This window comes from Rhodnius prolixus, unplaced genomic scaffold (genome assembly GCF_049639745.1).
Source record: "Rhodnius prolixus isolate KJV_2025 unplaced genomic scaffold, Rpr scaffold_10, whole genome shotgun sequence".
NCBI lineage: Eukaryota > Metazoa > Arthropoda > Insecta > Hemiptera > Reduviidae > Rhodnius > Rhodnius prolixus.
The window spans coordinates 573,125-596,040 of NW_027411615.1; the positions used below are offsets into that span (position 1 = coordinate 573,125).

Sequence of the window (22,916 nt, forward strand, 5' to 3'; positions counted from 1 at the left end):
CTCACTTCAAGTAAACAAGAGTTAATTGAATTTTCTTTGAAATCATAACTATAGAAGTGGGGTAAAGTACAAAAATATCCTTTAAGTATAGCATAAGGTAAAGGTTAGGTAATGTTGAAAGGTTAACATTGTGAGTTTAAGGTTAGGTTTTAAGAGTAGATTTGTGATAATTTTTATAATGTAAAGCCATTAAAAAGTGAAATTAATGTTAACAGGTTAGGTGGAATGGAAATTACGCATTTATTAACAAAATATTTTAGGTGTATCATCAACTGCAAGTAATTACAACATGAAGCAAGTTTTCTGTAAAGTAATGTGAAGATGCAAATGAATATCATACTGTAAGACACGTTTTTCTGTATCCCAGAAAACTTTCAGGTATGTCCTCTTTGTGAAATTTCCAATTGCATTTGATTATAGAAGTGAAAATAATTGCGAAGTTTAAAAATATGCATGCAAAGTTAAGCATTTGGTTTACATTTTCTAAATCTTAATCCAGTAAGCAAGATTACATAAAATAGAAACAATAAAAAAAGTGTCAGTTTAATGAAATCACTCACCTTTATTTTCCAGCAAAGATTCTTCATCAGTTCCAATCACTTGACACATCACTTTCACCAACGCTCGCGCACACCTGAAATTAGAAAAAATATTTGACCATTATTAACCATATAATGAAAGTATGTTGAAAAGAAGTCATGATTTTGATTTAGATGTGAATTTAGCAACTATAAAATGAGATTATGGACCTAAATGAGGAAGTATTAGCATTTTCTTACAATTCATTGTCCAGTAACATTCTTGTTTTAAGTTAGTTTCAGTTTAGGTTCAACAGAAATTGTTTCAACAAATAAACGTTTCTGTAATAAGGGAGAAAAGACAAAAAGATGAACATTTTAAGAAAGTTGCAGTAAAATTCAGGGACTGTTTTAAAATGAGAAGTAGTTGAATTCATTTAAGGGAATGTTACAAGTCTTGAGGTTCAAGAAATTTAAGTAAAACCCAATTCAAAGGAAAATGATCAAGACTTGGTAAGTTTTCAATCTCATATTACCAGGTATGTTAAATTTTATTAGAGTTTTCCTAAACATAAAACTTATAACTGTAATTATACTATAATTAGTAAAATTGTGAGCAGTAAAATGCTAAAATATATCTGTGATTCTGAAAATAAGTCCATTAAAGAAGAGATTAATATAGCTATCTCAAAGAGTTGCAAATCATTATGATCCACTTTAAAACGAAAAGATTCATTAAAAAATAAGTATTAGTTAAACGTTTTTACTGATTGAATTACTTTAAAATCAATCTTAGTCATTGAATCTATAAGAAATATTAATTTTTACTGACGCCATATTTACGAATCAATCAAGGCACCTAGGCTCAAATTTGGCCTACAATTCTTGAAGAAATACAGTTATGCAAATACCGTAAATTAGTAGAAACAGATATAATTAAGCATTTTAATTGTTTTTAAGATGATTAAAAGCACTTAAAACAAAAACAGAGATCAGTATATTAAACTAATTTAAATTAGGTCACAAATTGAGAAACGCCATATTGCACTTTCCAAAAAAGACAGATTTCTTTAATTACTTTTTTTTGGAAGTAATCCACCTTAAAACGTAGCAATTATGTACAGTTTTAATCACTCTATAATTACTTATTAATTTTTAATAACTATTGACTACGGATACTTAAATCTAATTTAAAAAATATTTAAATTAAATAATTATACGTACAAATTGTAGAAGTTCATGTCGGCACTCACTACGGGACTAGTTGTGACGTCACTGATCTGGTAGTTAATTCCTCACATATATTATATAATTACATATAAATATATAATTAAATATTAAATTAAGTACTAATTTAAACGTTAATGTTATTTTAAAATTAAACTCAAATTAATTCTTTTTAATTTCATTTTAAGTCGAAACATAACAACATAATTTCGAATTAAAAAAAAAAACTTATTGTTAAATCTAAACAATAAAAACTAGAAGTTAAAATAAGGTTTGCTAATTTACTGTTAAATAAAATTAAAATTAATAAATATTCAATTATTTCAAATAAATTAGAAACTATTGTGTGACGTCACTGATCTATAATAGTTAATACCTCTCATTGAACAAATTTGTGCACTATATATATATATATATATTTTTGTCTATAAGTTGTAATTTAAATATTGTAATTTTTAAACTGAACTCTAATTATTATTTTTAATTATTTCATTTTATTTCAAATATAAAAATAATTTTTATAAAAAAAAATGGTTTATTCTAAACTATAAAAACTAAAACTTAAAAATGTTTATTAATTTAAAATTAAAATAAATAAATAATTAATTGTTTTAAAATAAATTTAATATTTAAAATCTTTTTTTTTAATTTATTATAAATTTTGGACATTGATAGCTGTGCACTGCCCAGCCATTTTCTATTCTATGGTTGAGTTCTCTAGTGACCTAATTTCGTAATCGGTTTAATCTGGATTAATTATTACTTGTTATTAGTTTAATTAGTGAAATTAGTGTTAATCTATGTTTAAATTGTCTAATGATAATTTCTTTTTTTGGCTAATAATGTGATTTGTGTAGTGATCTTTGCTGGAAAAATTTTGAAAAATCTTTTCAAGGTCTAGTTCCATATGGTATGTAAGATTTTACATTTTTTTTGAGTGATTATTTCTTCAATTCTCTTATTTCATTTTCTCAGATTATCAGATAATTGTAATTAGAATCATTTCAAGTTCTTTTTTTTTTTTTAATTTTCACTTTTTGGCTTGATGATTCGAATTTGCCTTTTAATGGCATCCATTTAATTCATTTCTTTGTTTCAACCATTAGATGTGCAGTGCAGTGAAAAGAGATTCATTCTGAAAGAAGCATAGGTATGTAAGATGGTATTTTTATGCATTTATATATTAATATTTTTAACAAATGCATTTTCAATTCGCACCGTAATTCTTTTGAAAAGAATTTCCCAATATGTCACATTAGAGGTATTTGAACTGTGAATTTGAATGAAGGCAATATATAATTTGCTTCATTTTTATATATTTTTTAAATTAAAGGTGATTTTGTTTTAAGATGAACCCAGGAAATTATAGCTTAATGTAATTTTATGATTATTTTTCGACCAATTAATGGAAAATTATGCTAGAATTGTGCTCAATTCATTGAACCTTTCATAATGTTCTTTTCAATTACTTTATTTTCTTTTTTTGCTTTAGGCAGCCCTAATAAATAAAACATTATTGTATTGTCTGTGGCCATATTTAGGGAGACCAATTATTGCAGTAATTGTTACATGTATGGCTTTGTAATTATTTTTCTGTTACTTTCTTTGAACTTTACTTATGAAGAATTATGTTTAATTGTATAAGAACTACTACTTTGTAAGTTACATTTTATAGTATTCTTAGGTGCTTCTTATGTTTTTGGAAGTTTTGTACAATTTTAAAGCAAGTATTTTTGAAATTGGTGTGCATTATGTTCTACTTGGATTACTGCATTGTAAGGATTAGAAAATGATTAGAATTTGCAAAAGCATTATGGAAATAGGATTAGCAAGCTGTTTACGATTTTGTTCTTATCTCGTTTTTTGTTCTGGTTCTATCTTTTTGTACTTTCGTTTACAGTTTACTTTTATTGAAATTATTACTCTCTTTTTTTCTATAATTGATAAGAGCAAGACAAATTATGTAGTTTCAGTCTATACGAGGTGTGGCTATTAAATAACGAGACTATTGCTGTAAAACATTTGATTTTAAATTATATACATATTCAGTTATTATCACCTTCAATATACACCACTCCCCTATCCCTACAAAGCTCCATGCGGATTTACCATTGTTCGAAACAGTCTTTTTCTGTGAGTTCCTGCATGACGCGTGCCGCTTTTTCTTTCACAGCTTCAACGGACTGAAATCGAGTTTCTTTTAATGCAGATTTGAAAAGTCACATGGGGCCAGGTCAGGCGGAATAAGGCGGTTAGCCTAAAACTGGGATGTTGTACTTGGCTAGAAACGTCGTCTTGACAGACAATGCATTGTGAGCCGGCGCATTGTCTTGATGGAGAACCCTGTGACTTGTTCTTCCACAAATCGGGCAGTTTTTTTCCTTACTCTTTCACGGAGTTGAGGCAAGCACCTCACGGTAGTAATGTTGATTAATTATAATCGATATTTTCATCCGTTTTGGTCGTGGAAGGGCGACCCTGGTGGACTACATCTTCGACGTCTTCCCCGGCCATCTTGGGAACGTTTGAATCATTCAAAAAACTTGCGCACATGATTAATATTCATCTCCATAAACTTCTTTTAATAAAAGATAAGTTTCAGTAGCGGTTTCACCAAGTTTCATGTGAAATTTCACGACAATTCGTTGCTTCTACTACATGTGTAGTATCATGTTTTCGGCAAAACGAAACTAACACCTCTTGTACACAAACGACGGTTCCGGTCAGACTGATTTCTCTATAAACACTTGAGACGCTTCAATCGAAAGAGAAGGCTTTAAGCAGCACAGCTGTCGGTCGTTAGGATTTGGCGCATGCATAGTTCTTCTGTAGCAGCATCAGTCAATTTATTTAATAGACACACCTCGTATTATTCACTTTTACCACACTTAGTGCTTTTTGGGATTATGTTAGCTAATTAATATTGCAATTCTGTTTTTATAATTGTGCTTTATCATTTTTTTGCTTTGTCTTGATAAAAGATCTAGTTCTTTAGGTTGAAAGAAGTAATTGCTTTTCACCTTGAAACTTTGTCCTGCAAAAAGATACAAAGTAAGCCACATCATTCCTGTTAGGTTATTATTTATTTACATAGTTTTTATTTACTCTCCAGCCAAACAGCTTCAGCGATGTGAGATTGATTGAGGCTTATCGCCACATTTAATTTTAATAATGATTATAAATAATGTTTGTTTCGAAATATATATACATTTAATACATGTGTGAAAGGAGTTTGGAGCGAATACCATCTTTCTTAAGATAATATGCAAAATAAATTGCCAAAGTATAAGATGGGAAAGAAATTATAGTTAATTTCAGTCTTCCTTTTTTTATGCCAAGCTTTCGAAGTAGGGTCTAGGTCATCATCAGGATTTGTACTGATTAATTAACAATTGCACATTGGTTTCGATTAAATAATTTAAAACGTCCTTCAGTAATTTTCTTAAAATGTAGTTTGTGTAAAACTATGTTTTAATCTTAAAAGTCATCTTTGTTTGATAATTTGGTTGTACAGTTTGGTTTTGTGTACGTGAGGAAACTTTAGCCTAAAACAGAATCTTCTTCTTCTGTTGGCTTTGCAGTCATCACTTATTAGTTGATGGTCCCAACAACCATCTATGTCCTGATTTTCTTTCTCCACTGTCTGACGTCCATATTCAGCAAAACCACCTCAACATACTATAGCCACTGCATCCAATGGCTGCCCTCTTAAGTTTCTTTCCACCTAAATGTTCTTCTGTGTTGGTGACATAACCTGCGCAATCTCCCACGTTTTATTGCAGGCCCACAAGCGATTCATTTTTTTTATTTTTATTTTTGGGTTCGTAATCTTTTTTTTTTTTATGGGGTAGTAGGTAGCTTCTACTCCTAAACCCAAAAATGAGTACTCTACTTAGTTTTACCACTTAGCTCAAAGGTTGCAACAAGACACTTTCATCCTTAATAACTTGGTATACCACTACATCACTTTTTTTGGCACTGTACTCAAACTCTGCCCCTACATCCAACCAACATAGTACTCAATTATTATCAAGTTTACCCGGTTTTCTCAACCACCAAATCTGAATTAGCAAAACAAAAAAACGAAAATATTTTTTCATTTTCGATTATAAGACAGTACCTAGTAAGAAAAACTCACCATATTTTTTTTTAGTTTTGTTTGTTAGTCCTGGGTTTTATTTAGTTTTTTGACGAAAAATAATTCATTTTAGAGATTTTTTTTTTTATTAATGATAAGATTTTTAGAAAGTGTGTAGATAAATGTGCGTGTGAATGCTGGAGGTTTCTTTTTCCTTTTATTTTTCCGTTCTACTGCAGAAGTAGCAGAAAAAGGCAGACAGCAGAAAGTAACCAACAACAACCCCTCAGGGTTTGTGACGCATATTTCCATCTCACTTCATGTGGATGTGCTTCATACATATTGCATGGTTTGTAGAGACGGAGGACAGATGTCCAACATTGCTCTGTTCGCCCTGTAGAGTTGATGGTTCACCACCTCCATGCAGTGTGTGTGTCTGTCTGTATACTCTGGATAGAGAGAAAGACAGTAGTACTCTACAGTTCCTACTGTAGATTGGCGCCCGTATAATACTCATTTGCATTCAGTTTCCCCCTTGTCTCCTCTCTTGCTCCCGGCCCCATTAACCACTCCATTCCCCGTGTCCCTGGCTAACCAACTTCCAACTCTTCGCCCACACTCTAGCCTACCAAACAATTAGATACGTCGTCAATCTTAATCAGACCACCACCTTATTACGATTTGAATTGATGTCATCATCCTCATTCCCCACTGCATGTGGGACACCAATTGTAAATATGGCTCCTAACATTAATGTATTTATGTGTGTGTGGTTGCTTTTCAATGTTCTGGCTTCCGCAATACCCACATTATTATTTTAATTTCTCTAAAAATTAATTTAATTTATTTAATTAATTGCAATCATTTTTTTATTCAATAACTTTATTGAAATTTATAATTATAGGCGCAATCGCCTTCCGCAACAATTAAATCACATGCGTTACTACTAATCAGTGCCGTGACAATCGACGGTTTGGATTTTTAGGTAGAATGAAAGTTAATGACTGATCAATGAAAGGATTGAAATGTGCTGAAAGAAGAGAGGTTGATACTTCTTGTAAACTGGTGGTGATTAGGTCTTTAGTTTGAAAGATATTGAGTACAATACCAAATTCACAATACAATTTTATTTAAAATGGACACAATTAACAACAGCCAGGAACAAGTGTAATAGACTGACGGATTAATGATTCCAAAAGCAATTAAACTTCCGTCTGTCAGTTTTAACGCATTTAATTATTCAATTAAGGATTCAAAATTGGCGAGGAATCGGTCAAATAAAAACAACAACTCGTCTTTTTGCCTAAACGTTTCGACAAATACATTGTCGTCTTCTTCAGGGTGTGGCTATGCGGGTTGGTTGAATTACAGAAAACTGTTTACAGTTACTGTTTTTTTTTTATTTGACCGATTCCTCGCCAATTTTGAATCCTTAATTGAATAATTTACGGTCACGAAATCTATATATTCATTTAATTAGTTCCGTAATAACGCTTCATGAAATATACGGTGCCCCCTTCTCTTGAGTTTTGACTTTAACTTCAGCTTATACGCATTTTTTAAATGTCGATGTATGCAAAAATAAGCAGCCCTATTTGGTTACTGTATTAATTTTTTTAAATTTAAATTATCAAAGCAAATGTGGGAAAGTGATATTTCCACTAAGTTTAACATAGTCAAATTTTTATTAAAATAATGTTTTTAACTTTGTTAGGTCAATTGATAACAAGTGTTATTTTTGATTGTGTCATGTTAGACTATTTAATGCTTATCATTAAAAAGATATATCTTTTTAATAAATACTTCAACGCAGTAATACTTTTTTTTTTTGGCATCGACTTCCGCCATACAGCCAGCATCGTCTAGGTGCTTATCACTAGAATATCACTCACTCTCCATTCTTACTTATATATACATTCGCTTCACACATTCATCCCTCTACTATATACAACTATTTACATACAAACTTACCAACTAATGGATGGATCAGTACTCTATATTACTGCCATCCTTATAGCTTAACCGAAATTAAAATCAAGGAATCCTTCTCTAATCATTTTCTTCCATTCATTCTAATCGGCTATAACTTTTAAATTCATTCATATTTCATTGCTAGCTCTGCTATAGATTTAAGCACATAGATGTTGGTGGAGAATATTATGTCTTCGTAGCGAAATGGTGCATCTAAATACCTGTATATGTCGTCAAACATTCGTTTCCTTTCTACCACATAACGTGGACATATCATTATTATATTGTCTTGAAATCCTCCTCCTCATTGCAATCTACGCAAAGAGGAGAGAGGACCTTTTTCTTTTGATCCTGTGTAGATACGATCCACTCACCGCGTGGTTCGCTCTCTCAGCCTGCTTACAGCTCTCGTAAACAACCCATTTATTAGTGACAGTTCCCTTAAACCATGGTTGTCTAGGTAACTGATCAGCCATAGTTTTACAGAATCCTCCCTTTATTGCCATTACTGCCATTTTTGTAGTGCTGTTTTTGCAAATTGTACACTTGATATAAGTGTGTATATAGATTTATAATTAGCCATTTCCACCACTATTGGTGGGTTTCCTTTGCAAGTTTATCAACAATTTCATTTTCTTTTATACCACACAATGAGCCCTTACCCACACAGTAATACTTATGCCACTTGCATTACCTATTTGTGCAAAAACTTGATTACTTTGTTGCATATTTCATATTATAAAAGTTGCATATTATAAAAGTATTTAGATCGGAGTGAATTATTCTGTTAGATACATAACTAATCTGTAGCATTAGTTTATGGAATTTACTTTTTCTAGTTCATTTTAGAATGTGTGACCATTATTTGGAGGCGGTCTTCTTCTTCTTCTTAATCATTCCTTGTTTACCTTTCAGTGTGGAGATGCCTTCACTAAAACTTTCCAACTATCTCCCTATCCTCAGTCAAATTTCTATTTCTTCTCCAATCCAAGTTCCTCTTTCAGAAATCCTCTCTCACTATCGCTTCCCATGTTGTGCGCGGTCCGCCCCTGTCTCTTTGACCCTGCATCTTAGCCTCATAACAGAGTCTTGCTATACGGCTTATGTCCATCCTCATCATGTACCCAAACCATCTTAACCTATGTTCTCTCAGCAGCTCTTCCACCGGCCTGACCTCGAGATTAGACCTTATTGTAGAGTCGGTAGTTGTTGGAATGCTTGGCTGAATTTTACAGTTTTTTCCATGAAAAACCAAATCGGTTTCAGAAGCGCGTTGTATGTTATTAGTACTTTGTTGTTTAGCTGACAATTTTGATCATCTGTCAAAGAGTCAGACCTCTCCATTCCCATTTTCTCTAAATTTAAAAACCTGGAATACTCGCATGACTTTCTCTTTCTCTTACTGCTGTTCTCAATTCATTAATATTCTTCAGACTGGGAATATTAAAATTTTAAATTTAAATAAAATTGGTTGATTGATGGTAACATTTTACTGAATAACACTTTTGAAGTTCTTAATTACTTTATCTATTTATTTTTTAATTGGTACCTTTAAAGTTAACAATGATAAAATTAATGTGAACTTTTATCTGTTTGCAAATTTCAACTACTACAAAAGAAGTTCGTCTACATAAAGTTTTTGCTGTACTTTTGTTTGCCAAATTTTAACGCTAGTGCTTTATTAGCTATTTTGGGAAGAGTCATCTTTGTTGAACGGTTTCAAAATTTCAAATATTGTGATTGACATGCTTCGGTGCTTCCAATCTTTGCGTGAGTCTAAACTTTGGCTTATAGTTTTCATCCATTTTGGGATATTTGCTTAGAAACAATTTTAAAGCTAGTTAGCTTAGCGTGTTCCAAAGCTTTATTTACTATTTCCGATGAAAATTCCTCCAGCATTTCCCTAGAAACATCGCAAAAAAAAAAAAAGAATGGACCCAATAATAAGCAGACACACTCGAACCCGCCATGATGGCAAAAATACTCTATACACAGTCTACAATCAAGATGACTCGCCCTGCTTACTTCTTTGCCAGATGTTTCCTCTTACCCATTTAACACTTAAGAAGACTGATCATATCTTGAGCACTATGTCTTGAGCGCGTGCTGCTATATACTTAACGCAAACACATGATGACTAAATTGTGATACAAACACTAGGCATTCTTATAACCCCCTTATCTCTTGCCTCTCTTATAATCCTAATCACTTACTTTGTTTACTTCGTTCCCTTAAGTACCTTATTTCCGTTTTGTGCTGTTTTCCTTTTGCCTTCAAAATTTTACGACACTACCGTCTGTCACCATTATGTAAACCATTTTCAAATGTCCAGTTTTTTTGTTAGTGTTATGTTTTTAAAAATAATCTTCCCCCCTTATTTTTTTGGTGCATCCAGATGGTGTTGCTGTTTTCTCTTATCTAGTAGTACTAGGAAGTACTGCGATCGTGTTTTTATACGAAAGACTACACGACATGAATTTGCTTCACATGTTGAATTTTAGAAGTGTTGCTGGCCTTCAAAAAAATTGGCCCTTAGCCATTTCTGAGAAAGAGGGGAAAAATGATGCTATCCCATAGTCTTACGTTGCCCTTCAACCCTCAGACTAACTCCAATCAACATTAGATTCTTGGGGCAAAACCTGTACAGCTTGCCGTTTTTCACATCTCGATATAAGTCCAGCAGCTACGGCATCAAAAAGCTGAATCTTCTTTTTACTGTATTGCAGATTATTCTCGACCAACTCCTCCTGAGCTGAAAGAACTGGAAGGACAAAGTAAAAGGGCCGAAGAAGATATTGTCATTTAGGTGATGACATATATGTGACTATATTTTGAAGCCGTTAGGTGGGAATAAGAGCGATAGATAGCATTGTTGGTGTGCGGGTGAGACAGTTATAGTTCTTATATGACCCTATAGTTGAGGGAATCATATAGCTTTCAGGTTTAGGTGCGGGGGTATGCCTTAAGTAAGGGTTTTTTTTCTATAGTGGGTGTCCCTTCTTTTTTTTATTTAGGAGTTTTTACTTGTCTGTTTTGTAATGTAGAGTGTACGCGTGTTGCTATTTGAAGAAGGGTAAAGTGAGAGGCGCGTGCTGCTGAGGCCATCATTTCTCTCCCTGTCTTCAGATCAGACAGTACACAGTCTCTTGTTCAGTGTGTGAAAGACGCCCCCTGCAAGGGCTGGTGTAGTGTTACTTGCTATTGTAGTTTACAACCACCCCCGCAGGGGCTGTTGGCTAACAGATACCTGATCCCTCTCTACCCGCACTGCCCTTAACCATCAGGAGGTTCTCCTCCTCCTCCTCCCACCATGTGAGCAGACACAGATCCACCGGCACCCTCAACCATCCCTTTGACCAAAACCATTGTGGGTACAATACCACAAACCGCACAATTACCTCCTCTAGTGAGTCAGTCAAACCCAGTCAGTCCCAGCCAGCCGCTATGTGTCCCCCCAATTCACTAACTCAATTCATCCACTTGTATGTTTGTCAGTGTGTGTGTGAGACATAGTCCCTAGTTATTTGGCATGTCCATATACCACATAATTGACTCTTTGCCCATATTATTTACTGGTGCAATGCCACTACTTACTCCTACAGTCATTGTTATATTCAATGTACTCAGTATGGGTACGCTACTGCTTCCCTTTCTTTTCAGCACACTTGGACACCCTTCAACAGTAGCCTTTTCAGCAATACTCTGCCGTCTAAGTAGGTACCATAATTAAAAGTCTGGTCTTGTTAGTCGGCTGGAAATATTTTTTAAAAAATCTGTATTAATATCACATGATTTCTTCGTACCACAATTTATGAAATTAAATTAAAACTTGGAATTTGTTCCAGGAAAATAGTTGATTTCAATAACCACCGAGGCGCTTCCGTTTAGGCCCAAAATATATTTTGAAATAATAAAAAAAAAACTTGATTTTTATAGTTTTTTTAAGGCGCCACGATAGCCGAGCGGTTAAGAGGCTAGACCCGCAAAGCTAAGATGTATTGTTGGTTTAGTGGGTTCGATTCCCCTGTCTCTAGGTCTTGGATTTTATTTAATGGTTAATATGAGAACTTTTATAGTAAAGTATGTTTGCTAATCGCCTCCGTCCACGACACCTAATTTGGTAGATGGACGTAAAGCCCCGCCTGAAAAAGTAGGCAATTACTTTACTTTATTAATTTTTTAAAACTTAGAAAAGATTTCTGCAGCATCTCTTAGCTGATCTTTCGCTCATAGGATCATTGTGAGTGAGTTGATCTGAGTCCGTTTGAAGTTCAAAAAAAAAAAAAAGAAGAAGCGCGAAGAGCTCTATTGTTTCGATTTCTTTCCTTGAAGCTCTCCTTCAGACTGCCTGTATAAACCTTTCATATTCTGGACCACAAGTGCGAGTAAAAATCCTTTTTATGTGGATCTCTTGCGCTTAAAAACATTCATCTGGTCTCCGTAACATCTAAAATTTTCTTCATGAAAGGAATCTAATTTCATTCTTCTTAAAAACTAGTTTTCCCTTTTTCTTAAAGTTGAAATTCCTAAATGTTGTTGTTGATTGTTTCATTTTGTTTTTGTATCGGAATTTACTGAATCGATTCCATCTACGAGAGTCCAGTTTCTACAAATTGGAAGGCCTATTATGGCTGAGGTATTTTATGGTGGTAGGCTCGTAGTTGTCTTTATTCTAAAAATCGTATAATACCAATGAATTTCACGAAAAGTAAAGAATTAAAACAATAAAAATAACGATAGAATTATATAAGAAACCTCCAGTAAGCCTCTTGCAAGTCTTGGAAGTGAACTTTAAGGTAGGGGGACTTATGCAACTTTTTGCATCCAAGGGTGAGGATAGAGAGAGTTGGTTTCCACTAATTGTAAAATAATCACAAGCTAGCATATTGCTAAGGAGGGGCAAGCTTGCAAAGCTCATTGAAGCTTGCTACTTGGCGACAGCCCTTCCTACTGCCATCTGTGTCCTCTGCCGTAACGACCTCAACGAACTCACCGTTCTCTGTTTCTCCTTCAAGTTCACAGACCCTTCCACAAACAGGCAATCTCCCTTAGCTGCTGAACTGTGGGGTATGAGGTTGGGGAGTTAACGTGGCCAACTGTGGGGGAGGAGAGAGAGAGAGAGAGAGAGAGAGAATATCATAAGTTGGAAGAGAACCGTCAATAATTAATTCATTTCCGCCCTTCTGTCTATATATATATATATATATATAGCTTGTTTGCGGATGAGAGCATTCTCGTTTCTATTTCGTGTCGTAATTTCTAATTAGTGTGAAAGCTGCCGCCCCCAAAGTCCGTGGTATCAATTATCATAATTCTTTAGATCATTTGGAAAATCATAATTTACACGATGTAGCAGGAGTAGACGTTATCACAAACAGATTTGTGCATTTTGATTTTTTAACGAGGTGGAGTACAGTGCGACCAAATCTGATGCGCCAGGTTGGCCACTCTTTCTGCAACATTCACGCCAAAAATCTAATAGTCAGGAGGTGTCTATCCCAGTCTTCATGAAAGGGATTTAGGTATTTCCTTTTAAGAAGGAATATTATGGCTACCCTGTTAACTTCTTCGCTAATGTATCCAGTCTTCGTAAGTTTTTCACACTCTTGGAGCATCCTCGATAATGCTATTCAGATCTTTACCTACCTATCCCATGGCGCTATGGACCCTACAAGGACCTGGGCCTCCTCCACTATTTTTTTGCCATTCGGCTTTGTCGTAGGCGTACCTCTGCCATCTTCTATCCATCCATCCATCTCAAAACTTCCTCCACACCGTCTAACCATCTCATACGAGGCCTCCCTCTTCTACGGCTTCTTCCTGGCTTTTCTTCCATAAGTTTCCTTGGAATCAGATCAGATCTTTATGTAGTTTTTATTGTCTTCCATCTTACTCTTTGGCTACTTATATTTTGTCCAGGCTACTACAAGTTTAGTTAAGAACTAAAATAAGGTAGAATGAAGTAAAATAAAACGCAAAAAAAGATTTAGAAATCTCCTAAAGCTGATAATCTGTAAAAACAGCAATTTTATTAAAACCTATTCTTAAATCCACTAAAAAAGAAGGCGAATAAAAACAGCTGGGTGAAAATAATACCGCTTAATTCCCAGTTAATTAAACTGATTGGCTATTACTGAATTAATTATAGTGTAACTGTCCGCATTCGAATTCATTTAATAGCAAGCGGTGAAATTATTAAGATGCTTAGTGATTATGCTTAGAAGTGCTTATTAAGTGTACTTCATTCAATGTGGAACTTTGCCGGTGATTATTGCTATTAGAGTAAGAAACAAATTTCTACAAAATCCATCTAAATCTTTAGACTCAATTATCTTATTCGTTTTTTATACTTTAAAGTACTACAAATTTTGAGAAATAAGTCCATAAAGCGCTGTAAAAGTTGGAATCGCCATTAGATGGAGAGATTTTTTGTTTTTTTTTTAGATTGTGTTTTGATTTAAAGCAGCGTTTCCCAACCTTTTTTGGCTCACCGTACCACTTGGTAGTACATCATGGTAAATTGTACCACTTCCTAAAAATGACTGTATTTCGTGAAATTTGTTATTCCGAGTGTGTTATTTTATTATTATTATCATCTATCTTTGTATAGAGATACAATGTATCTGCTACAAAGGAGTTCAAGTTCATGTTCACTTTATTAATTTTGTGAAGTGCAAGATCTTAGTTTTAAAACTTTTTTGTAAATAATTAACAATTGCGTACATATTTTTCCTCTTCAAAATTATTAATTAATTTACAAAGTTCTTCTTTAGGATGATTAAATTTGTGCCCAAATCTTCTATCATTACAATCCAGTATCTTTAAGCAGATTTTTCCATAGTTATCATTTAAGTTTTGTCACATGATAATTCTATTAAATTTTCATTATCTTTTATCGATAATGATGTAGCTTTTCATAAATTTTCATTATAGAAGCAGGTTTGAAATCCAATTATCATTTGTGTTTTCGGGTTTTGGGAAAATACTCCATGAAAGAGAATTTTAATCTTGTTAAATGTGCTATTATATTTTCTCGTTTATCTTGAGACAGACCAACCTTATTACTAGACATATTAACAACTTTACTGTATAATATTATTAATTAAAATAATTTTTATGTCCTTCATTACTGATTATTTTTCTCGGTCCACCAGAGTGGTACGCATAACACAGGTTAGGAAACGCTGCTCTAAGTTAGTCAATTCTTTGAACTGCACAGTTTTGTTCTGATGATGTCTCCGCCAAACTAAGGAAACCCGGCTGATCAGGAAAGTGCTTGGAAGAGAAGGGAGCCAGTAGATAATCATTCCCAAGTACCCTAAGCACCCATTCCCGCAATGTTTTTCCCAAATTAGACAGTTAGGAATGTACTAAGAAATGTATCCATTCCTCTCTAAACCTGGTAGCCATCCAGGCTCTCTGGCGAGAAACCTCAGGTAACGTGAGAATACTAAAATTAGGAGTCAAAATACTGTAAGAAGCTCTTTTTGAAAAAGAAAAATCTAAGACAGTACAGTTGGATTCGAACCCGGGGATCTCCGAGTGGGAATCCAGAATGCTAACCACTGAGATAATCCCCTCCCCTTATTATTAGGATTAGTATTATTCATATTATTACTTCTTCAAGTAATATAGATGAAAAAGAAAGAAGCAGATGTTGGCTAAAATGATTTCTTCCTTCTCAGTTTCCATACAGGAAGTTAACAGGAAATGAGAATCACTTTGTGGTACAAAAGGAAGAGGAAATGAGTGAAAAACTTGGGGTGTCGCTGTGGCAGAGAGAGAGAGAGAGATTATGACAATGCTTACTAGATAATATATATTTAAAAAAGAAATGCATGAAGCTCTGGTTTAGGGTAATCTAAATGTTCAGGATATTGTAGTTAACGTTTTTTTGGTTGGGATTTAACTAGAATATTATCATGGAGGGGGGTACAGTTATCTTTTCAGATAATTCTAAGTGATGATGTGTTTCACTGAATCATCGATTCTAACCCTCCATTATCAACAAACATTATGACGTATGAAATTGAGCGAATAAAAAAGGAGCAGTATTTCGTCCTACCATTACTTAGTTTACTCTCTGGTTTACTCTTTGGCTCGTAAAAGGGAGTAAATGACTTTGCTGATTTTTAAAATTTTGAGATTATCATGAAAATGCAGATTTTAATATTCCCTGGGTATGAAAGTGGTTTTTAATTATTCCTGTTCTATTATTATGTCTTACCGTGCTCAGCATAACCGAAAAACGTGAAATGCGCAGGAAGGTGTATTCTCGAGCAGAAATTAGATCGCCGGTTACATTGTTGATTCTAGGACTGGTTAAGGAGGATGTTTACATGAAGGATTCTGGCGTGAGCATGGCCAACACTCCTGTCAAGCTTTTCAAGCTGAAATTTTCACCATTTCACGTCGTGCCCCCAATAGCTGATTGAACAAGGACCCATGAATTGATTCTTCAGCTACAACAATGGGCAGAAGAATCGCCGCTAACTTCTCTAACAAGCAGCACGTCCTAAAAGCTTTTTATTAGGAAGCGTACTGCTTCAGATCTGCAGAAAAACTATGGAGGCTCTTGTAAACCTCAATAACGTGCGGCTAAATTTTGTGCCAGGGTACAAATTATTTAGTAGGTAACTAGGATCCCCTCAGATTTCGAAACATTTCGTATAATTGTTCCCACGGAACTTCTGGGGGAAAAAAAATGGCTGACGAGAAAATGTACTCTCACTAGCTGTAGAGATCAGGAGCCATTCTCCAGCATTAAGGGTCTGATTAAGCGGACGGGTCTGGAGTCGGGGTGCCACAATAGATCCATAGGGGTCGCGGTGGCGTAGGCCTTGAGGCCTCCCTAATTTAATCTATTCTATTCTAACTGTAGAGATGTAAAAAAAAAAAGGGTGATGAGTAACTCGGTAGTTCTTTTTTTTTTGAAAAGCCTGACAAGACCAGAATCAAAGTCGAGCTAAGAGATATACTGTCCTAGTTGAAGGCCCATCACCTCTTAAGCAAGCATGTAGCCTTGAGTGGGACTAGCTGCGGCTAGGAGAACGTAGCTCCATTCCACCTTCTTGGAGAATGAGCGCATTATGTTCGTAGTATCTGGTGGCTGGTATCCAGAACTGAACTTGGATTCGAACTGTTCGTTTGTCTCTCTCTCTCTCTCTCTCTCTCCCTCTCCTGGCGATCTTGAATGATACAGGGATGATGTTATTGACGGAAGCGACATAATGGGCCCAAGTGCTGCGACATAAATGCACACACTTTTACTCCCTGATAGGGAAGGGATTAGCTATGAGGTTAGCATACTGGACTCCCTCACGGAGGTCCCGGGTTCGAATCCAGCTGCTGACCCTTAGATTTTCTCTTCCTAGGAGCTTCTTACAGCTCACTGACCGGTGATGGACAGTGTTGTCTGTAACGAGAGAACACTGTCCGGAGGCCGGCAGTGCACTGAGAAAAAAAAGCTCCAGGCGCCAATGACCTTAGATGTTGACGCACCTTAAATCATAAAAAATAAAAATAAAAAAATACTCCCTGATTTTCACTAAGTTGTACGTAATCACATAACAAAATTCCGAATCGAAAGAATATCCGATCCATTATAAATGCGATTGTACAGGAAGTGCATTTTCAAGTTTCACTCAATTTCCCTGCAGTCGCCTTGGATTTTCATTTGAAATTAGACATAACGTGTTAAGAAATCTTAACACTTTGGTATGACTGTTATTTGCCGGAAAATTAATTTTACTGCGTTTCTAGTAGTGATTGTTATAAAAAAAGAAAAGTTATTTGCAATTTACATTAAAGTCTCAGAATATACTGTTACTTCCTTGAACAATCGTTAACATTCACATAAATTCTCAATTGAATTTACATTTATTGTGCTATTGAATAAGTAAAGCTATCTGTGTTTTAAAATCTATTTAAACTATAATTATCCATTGAATATTGAAGATAATAAAGTATTAACTTTTTTTTCTTTATAAGTATTAACTTACTGTTTTGTTAATTTAGTATTTCTTTTGTTACAGGTAAGTACCCCGTTTATGCAAACTGGATGTAAGTAAATGATTTATTACGCACCACGTATCTTGGTTTTACGATTACGCTCTAACCTTGTCAGTGATTAAAAAAAAGAGTTTAAATTCATAATAGCCAAAGTTTCCTGCAGTAAGTGAGCACATACAGTTCCAGCAAAAAATCGAGTTTCATCAAAGTTTCATCAAACTTGATTGCAGCAATTTAATTGAAATCAAAAGTGAAAATGGGTAAACCCCAAAAATTTCAGTTACTAAGCAACTAGTTATTAGTAAATCTTGAACAGTTGGATATGGGACTAAACCAGTTAAGTGTATACACGTCAAACCAAATCTCTCATCCAAAAAAACGCATATATTGTGACGTAAAAATGAGCGTGAATCTATGAATTATGACGACCACAATGGGTCACACTTTCTCTCTCCCCCCCGCTCTCTCCTCTCTCTCACACCCTCTCTCTCTCTCTCTCTCTTTGAGAGAGAAGAGAGCTAGGTATTGTAATCGTGCAGATTTCTTATTATGAGTCAACACCATAAATATCCGTCTTTAACTACCCAGAGTCTGAGAAAGTGTTACTCACGGAATAGACTATCTGTCTGTCGGTCCGTATCAACCGTAACACCTCCACCCCTACCCACCAACTAACAGGAAGTTCAAATTTAACCAGTTTAAGTGCGTTCGACGTCAAACCAAATCTCTGCTACGGTGCGTTCGACGTGTATACTCGTTGTGAAAAATATATAAAATTACCATTACCTATAAAAACTCGAAATTTTAATAAAATACAATAAGAATATTATTTGGTGGGATGTTTCCTTTATCTTACCAATAGAACTGCCAAGTATTTTATACGGAGGGGAGTGGAGGGAGCCAGCCAAATGATAAGTAGTTGTGGTTCAATTTTTGGTCTCCGCATTAGAGATTGGAGAATTACGCACACAAATAGAAGCTCTCAACCCTTGTGCAATGCCGTTTTTACCTTAGATAAAGTTTCAGACCTCAGTGCGAGCATGATTTCATTTTACACAGAATTCAAAAAGGTCTTTCCTTCCTTGTAAAAGCAACTTGTGCGTCCCTAGCTAACTAGAGCAAATGTGTACGTGAAGCGGTGCAAGATTTTGATAGAGCACAGAATGCTCCTCTGGTAATCTCAAGCCCCAGAGAGATTGCAGAAAAAGTCGCTCTTGCAGTGACTTATTACGTTGTTGTAAACTTTAAGTTGTTTTGCCCAGCGTTCGACTCGTGTATACACGTCATTGTCGTGATTTTAATTCCGCACACTGTGGGGTTCCTTTTTTTAAAACTAAATTCCACGCTCATCTGGGCTGAGCTTAACCTATCGGTAGATGTTTGGGGATTTTTAAAACTATCGGTAGATGTTTGGGGATTTTTAAAATTTTCTTGGGGAAAAACCGGAAATATTCTGATTGAGGCGAGTTATTAGGGTTTCCTGTACAGTTCAATTTCATTGTAATTTATTGATAGAAAGAAAGAAAGAAAGAAATACGTTTATTAATGTCCTGGGACATTAGTCCCTTAAGGACAACAAAAAGTATATACATAAATTTAATGAACTAAAATTTCTCTTCTGAGTTGCTGCCAAATTAATATTTACAATATATACAGAGTAAAACAAAAAGATAAAAAATAAAACTAAAATTCCATTTCCGTTTTAAATATATACACAAATCAATATCTAAATAAAAATTTTAACTTAAAAGAAAAGAATAGGACTACTGCTTACAGTTTAAATAACAATATAATAATTATATAATGATAATAGTAGCATTAATAACAATAATATCAATAATAATAGTAATAGTGATAGTGGTAATAAGTAGAGGAAAACATGACAAAATAAAGATAATAATTGGAACAAAGAAGTAATAATAGTAATGATAATAATAACTTTAATAATAAATCACTGATTTAGATAACTTTTGATAAGATGTTCGTATAAATGATGTTTAAACGTATTGACAGACTTTGCACGCAAACCAATCGGAAGTGAGTTCCATAACTTGCAAGCTTTTAAATAAAAAGAATTTTGATAGGTTGTAGTCCTAGGTGTGGGCGTGTACAACTTTGTATCCACTTGGCGAGTGGTTCTCAAGTGCAACTGTTCTTTGCTACTAAATAGTGAATACAGATAATCTGGCGCTCTATTTCTAAACAGAAAATAAATAAAGGCACCTAAAAAATATTGCCTTCTGTATTCAACATTTAGCCAGTTCAGACGATGGTAATAAGGAGTAATATGTTCATCTCTCCTGACATCAAAAATGAAACGAACACCCGAGTTTAGAGCTCTTTGTATCCTTGTATTCAGTTCCGAAGTCAGGTCCAAATAAACAAGACAGCAATAATCTACATGCGGGAGGATGAGTGTTTGAACCAACTGCTTTCTTAGTGACACAGGCAAGATTTCTTTATGGTACTTCAGTTAGAGAGAGAGAGAGAGAGAGAGAGAGAGAGAGAGAGAGGAAGTGGGCTGTAGTTGCAGAAGGAATACTTGCGATGGGAAGAACACTTCACAGACTTAATTCTCCTTGATACAGAGAGGTGCACGTCAGCAGGTATCTGCTTATACCCGCAGCTCCAATTGACCAGCTCACCTGAACTGACTAAGACCCTTAGCATGGGCTAGAGATTTCTTACCGATTAGAAGAAGAATGTTTGGTAATAATGTGAAGAGAAAGAAGGAAGTAAATTCACTTCTATTTCTTTTTTTAGAAAAATACGATAATGGAGAATAAAAATAATTATGAAAATGATAATAATTCCATTTGTGATGAAGCACTACTTTTGATATATCTGTAAAGGTAAGTAGCCAACCTAGAAAACAATGGAATTAGTAAAGAAATCCAGTTCTGGATTACGAAGAAATAAATATGGAATGAAAAACCTCGTTTCTCTTGGTCATTACAATATTATCGTTACATCGTGTGTCAACAACTTATGCAGAACATTATGCATGCAAATTTCTATTGTCTAGTATTCAGTTTTTTTTTTTTTTTTCATTTATTATACATGAGCTCACAATTATACAATAATAACTTCATGGTTAATAAATGTTAATTACATTTAAATGTCATTTTATGGTATTAAATATGTATCAAGTTTTCTTTCGAATTAAAAATAATTATTTTATTTACTTTTAACACTTTTTTTCCCCTTCACATTGACATAATTTTCTGCAAGTTAGGCGTGAGGGGATATTTGCAATTTAAATGAAACAACTTGATGTCCTGCTTATGAAAACTACAGAAAGCTTGGAAAAAGAAGAATTTCTTCCTGCTCGACATTTCATAAGTAATTACTAAGGAACGGATTTTTATGTATTTAAAAATGCCAAATATTTAATTAAAATATGCATTTATTTTCGTCAATTATCTGGAATATATGTGATTTTCTTAAAATATTTTCTGGAATATTTAAGTAAAATGGACATTTTTTTTTTTTATGAAAATGGATTTTTGGGGGGGGGGGCAAGTTATAATTATTTATACAAGAAAAGAACATTTTTACAATTTATAATAATTTATTAGGAACAAAATAATTTGTTTTTACAAGTTATAGGTAATGATTTATACAACAAAGAACATTTTTACTATTTATAAAAAGATGTGTTAAATTTTCAATTTTGAAAACTTCACTCTTCGAAATTGTTTGCAACCACATGAAATTTCAAATGTTGGAACGTAAAGTGACGACGATCTGGGCGTAAGATGGACTAAAAGATCGTTCAACATCTACAGATGTTTATAGGTGCCTTGCTGAAAGAAGTTATCTCGTTGGTTGTAAAGGGTACACGATGTTCTGAGGTGACTTCTGTTCCACTGATAATATCAGAAATCTGGCAGATGGTCTCCCACCCTTTGTTCTTGCTCAGTACTTCTACCAGTTTTGATCTGATCAGATCTCCCTTACTCCCAGGTATTCCTTCCACCTTTTCGATGACTTTTTTTTAACGTTGGACACGTTTTCTGTCAGTCGAACATTTTTGGGACTCAAGTTGGGTAATGGCTTGTGCAAGAAATACGCAATTGTCAGAAATGAATGCAAGGTCCTTCCTTAAATTAGGTTTCCCGAATAAAGACTAGGCTGTATTTATCGCTACTGCTTCGTCTTCGAGATGTGAAAGGACATTCTTGATTTTATTGTAGTTTTCATAGTAATACTGAGCTGCTTCCAGCCAAGTACCTCATCTTGTCAATATTGGTTCTGGTGGAAGGCACAAGTCTGGATAGAGATCTTTTAGCATTTTAATACGACTTGGTGCTTTTAAGAACACTTTTTTAACCGAGGAGATTAAGGAATCTACGTCACTGATAATATCTATGTACATATTTTGATTAAATATGTAGAAATATTTATTTTAATCAAATATGTATAAATATGCGATAACATCCAAATATGTGAAATAAAAGTAGACTCAAACGGCTTAAAAAGTGTCAGTATGAATACTTCTAGTTGAAAAACGTCTGTAAATTGCCTAGAAAAAAATATGTAAATACATACGAATCCGTTCCCTAGTAATTACATAGGTTTTAGAACCGTACAGTATAGTGGAAACAGCAATTTAAGAGAAAATGCTTTAATTTCTCTTAAGTGCAGCCTAACTTAAATAAAGTTTGGAAAAAGATTTGAGCAACTTGTTGCATTATTATATGTTAACAAAGTTTTTTTTTTTAGAAAACAAAAATCATTGCTACCACTTTTCCCCCCCCAAAAAAAGCAATAATCTGAAATGCATCTACGCAGCAATGTACGCACTTCCCTTTTATAGATTACTTCTTTTTATACAAATTTGAAATTCTATTTCCTCATTTATAATTCCTGTAAACTTTGTGTACACAAGGAAAAATGACTTAGCTAAGTCCTAAGTTAGGAACTTCTTCCCAAAATCTGTATTTTAAATTAGTTTTCCTGAGACAATTATTCTTGAAAGGGAAATTTTTGAGTTCTAAACATCGTTGTAGCTCCTTTTTTTTTTTGTAGTTTCAAATAAACGTTTTTAGAACTAATTTGAGAAATACATGAACTTAAGTTTCAAAAAAGAATCGTACCCCTCGTTTTCG

General features: G+C 34.1%; 1 protein-coding gene and 1 long non-coding RNA gene across 3 annotated transcripts in view; one reads left to right on the forward strand and one right to left on the reverse strand.

Moving 5' to 3' along the window:
• The window catches only part of svp (COUP transcription factor 2), a 282,909-nt gene extending 282,289 nt beyond the window's left edge, over positions 1-620 (reverse strand). The window contains exon 1 of one of the 2 annotated variants that reach the window (XM_074133569.1): positions 561-620. The gene's annotated coding sequence lies outside the window, so the exon portion shown is untranslated. The remainder of the gene's footprint in view (positions 1-560) is intronic. The other variant, XM_074133568.1, reaches the window with a different exon arrangement.
• LOC141457055 (uncharacterized) lies at positions 60-20,892 on the forward strand. The gene is made up of 6 exons (XR_012460190.1): positions 60-141; positions 216-378; positions 574-1,031; positions 2,603-2,655; positions 2,852-2,895; positions 17,829-20,892. It is a non-coding gene; the product is annotated as an uncharacterized lncRNA (long non-coding RNA).
• The last annotated feature ends 2,024 nt before the right edge of the window (positions 20,893-22,916 follow it).